Here is a 3,800-nt window from a genome sequence, read left to right on the forward strand (position 1 = left end):
TTTAATAAGCTCGATGTGGTTAACATAAAAAACCACATAAAACAAGGAAAGAATACTGAAAGCCACAAAGAGAAGCATCAAGTGACATATAAACATATACATATTAGAATAACAACAGATTATCCAAAAGAAGCATTAAAAATCAGGAGAGCATGGACTGGTGTGCTGCAAGTTCTGAAAGACAATGACTTACAATGTATATTTTATATAGCACAGCTCTGCTTCATAGTTGGAAGAGAAAGTGGAAGTTTCTTTGATAAAGAGAAATTAAAGGAATTCCTCACTATTAAGCTAATACTACTAAAGATACTTGAAGGAGTTCACACACTAAAGAGAAAGAGCAACGCATCCACAAGGTCATAAGAAAAATTGAAGTAATGAGCAAAAGAGATTTAAGAAAGTATCACACAACACAGAAATATCAAAATAGCAACAACTCTGAATGTTAGTGTCTGCAGTTTTCCCACTAAAAGGTACAAGTAGAGAATGTATCTAAAAATCAGGGCCCATCTATTTGCTGCCTATGTGAAATGCACTTCAGTTACCAAGGCAAACACAGCTTTAGTGGTAGAATATGAGAAAGAAATTGTGAATAGACAGAACTAGAAAGCAAGCAGATATAGTTGTACTGATATCCGGCAAAGAAGACTTCAAATGAAAATTAGGGAGTATAAAGGGGTTCACTTCCAACTGATTAAGGAACAATTATGACATGACAATACAATTCCAAATATAGATCAAATTTTATAAAAAAAACCCAAACACTTCTGTTTATAAATATATATATATCAATCTCAACACAATAATGATAGATGATCTAACTACCCCCAACAATAAACAGGCTACCCATAAAAAAGTCAATAAAATCATTAGAGTTAAATCACAATTACAGATAAAATAAACTTAAGAGACATTGAGAGTATATTGCATTCAGATATTACAGATATGTGTTCTAGGAAGACAGTGGAACTGTTTAAAAAACAGATCAAAAGGCTTCTTGGCCTTTTGGCTAAGATCAAGTGTAGTATCTGTTCCTATCAGTTTAGAGAATAAAACAAAAATGAGAGATGTTAAAGGAAGGGGTGAGGCCAGTGATAGCTCGCATGTGATATAATAATATTAGGAGGGAATTCTGGGGGCAGAAGGGTACCAGTGTGAGCAGGGGCAATCAGATGAGGAAGAGGAGTGGGTGGGGAAATAAATCAAAACTAAGTTTGTATAAAAATTCAATAAGGAAATCTCTGATTTTGAATGTTAAAGAAAAATGAATTAATTACCTGAAATTTGTAGTGGAAATCAAAATTTGTTGTGTATTTAAGAAATACATGAATCCAAGTATTTTTGAAGATCAAACTACTGATTAATAGGTGGGTCACTGAATAAATCAGAAGAGGAATTATTTAATTTTTCAAATGAAAATAGTATTTCAATAAATTGAAAATCTAAAGTAAATGGATAAATTTCTAGGCACATATTACCTACCAAATTTAAAACAACAGAACCCAAAGAACTTAAATAAATCTGCAAGCAGTAAGACTCTAGCAGTAATAAAAATTCTTCGAACTAAAAAAAGACTAGACACAGATGGGTTCACTGCTGAATTCTCCAAGATCTGTAAAGAATAACTCACAATAATGTTCTTGAAACTACTTCATAAACTAGAGCAGAAAATAATACTAAAAGACATACTTTACTAAGTCAGTGTTTTCCTGATACCCAAAGCATACAAGGCCACAATCCAAAAGAAAATTTTAAGCCAATTGCCTTGATAAACAGAGATGTAAATCTTCTCAATGAAATACTTTTAATTCAAACTAAAAAAAAACCTTTAAAAGGAAAAAAATGTTTCTATGGGGAGTAGTTATGCTCATGTGCAATCTGTGTCCTTGTGAAGCTAAAGCAGGAGGATCAATTCTGAATCAAAGCTACTTTGAGATGAATCTGAGCTACAAAGTGAGACTTTTGTCGGAAGTCAAAACAAACAAAATTGAACCAGATAACCAAATACAAAACAAACAGCAAAAGTAAACAAGAAAAGAAAACAAGATCAGGTTTGCTTCCCCTGAGGGGTAGACAGATTGTTTGACTTACATAAACCAATAAATATAGTGTGTCATAAATGTAGACACAGGGAGAAAAACCACACATGATCGTCTCATATGATGAAGAAAAGACATTGTTCAAAGTAAATAGCCCTTCATGATAAAGGCCCTGATAAAATTAGTAATAGAAGGAATGTACCTCTAGTAATAAAGGACACATATGACAAATCTATAGACAACAGTATGCCAAATAGGTAAAATGTTGAAGCTTTCTACATAAATCAGGAATGAGACAAGAATGTCAACATAATGTATAAAGCCTTGGTTTAGAAAACTAAGAATAGAGAGACAAAATAAGGTAAATAGGAAGGGAAGAAACTGAATTATCCTCATTTGCAGATGACATGATCCTATAAATGTGATATTCTCAATTCTCCATGAGAGCACTTTTAGAAATGATCAAATGTTTACTGAAAAGTATCAGCACACAAAAATAGTACAAAATGCAGTAGCTGCCCTATATATTAATAATGAGCATGCACAGAGATTAAGAAAACATGGCAATCCTGCCAAGAGCAATCAACAGACTCAATGCAATCTCCATCAAAATCCCAGCACAATTATTCACAGACCTTGAAAGAATAAATTTCAACTTAATATGGAAAAACAAAAGACCCAGGATAGCCAAGACAACACTGCTCCACAAAGCAAGGTCTGGAGGCATCACCATCCCTGACTTCAAGCTCTGTTATGGAGCTATAGTCCTGAAAACAGCTTGGTATAGTCACAAAAATAGACAGGTAGACTGTCCCGCGCCACAGTCTCGCCAGCAAGAACGACACAGGACACTTGGATCCTTCTGCAGTAAAGCTTTAATGCATCTTGAGAGATAGATGATCAGCTTCTGAGAGGGAGACCCCAAGCTAAGAAACCCAGCCCCTTATATAAGCCTAGGAGCTCCGAGTGAGACGTGTAGAGCTGGGATTGGTGGTTTGCTCATCACCCCAGATGACGCCACGGAGAGGCAGAGCTTAAACGGTGGACTCCAACTGACAACGGATGTCGGCGCCATCTTCTAATGGCGATAGCAATAGCGAGGGCGGCTCCTCACAGTAGACCAAGGGAATCAAATTGAAAACCCTGAGATTAATCCACAAACCTATGAACAGCTGATTTTCGACAAAGAAGCTAAAATTATACAATGGAGAAAAGATAGCATCTTCAACAAATGGTGCTGGCATAAGGATATTGGCATGTAGAAGACTGCAGATAGATCCATGTCTATCGTCACGCAAAAAACTTAAGTCCAAATGGATCAAATACCTCAACATAAATCCAGCCACACTGAACCTCTTAGAAGAGAAAGTGGGAGGTACCCTTCAACGAATTGGTTTTTCCATATAAAGTTGATTAATGTTCTTTCCAGGTCCTTGAAGAATTGTGATGGAATTTTGATAGGGATTGCATTGAATCTATAGACTGCTTTTGGCAAGATTGCCATTTTTATTATGTTGATCCTACCAATCCAAGAGCATGGGAGATCTTTCCATTTTCTGGTATCTTCTTTGATTTCTTTCTTCAAAGACACAAAGTTCTTGATATACAGGTCTTTCACTTCCTTGGTTAACATTATCCCCAGATATTTGATGCTGTTTTTGGCTATTGTAAAAGGTGATGTTTCTCTGATTTCTTTCTCAGTCACTTCGTCATCTGTATATAATAGGGCCACTGATTTTTTTGAGTTTACCTTGTATCCTG

General features: G+C 35.4%; 1 pseudogene; it reads left to right on the forward strand.

The window, feature by feature from the left end:
* The first annotated feature begins 989 nt into the window (after nt 1–989).
* On the forward strand, nt 990–1,135 carry LOC121140130 (annotated as a pseudogene).
* Nucleotides 1,136–3,800: the final 2,665 nt, after the last annotated feature.

Source organism: Mesocricetus auratus, unplaced genomic scaffold (genome assembly GCF_017639785.1).
Source record: "Mesocricetus auratus isolate SY011 unplaced genomic scaffold, BCM_Maur_2.0 Super-Scaffold_100003, whole genome shotgun sequence".
Taxonomy (NCBI): Eukaryota; Metazoa; Chordata; class Mammalia; order Rodentia; family Cricetidae; genus Mesocricetus; species Mesocricetus auratus.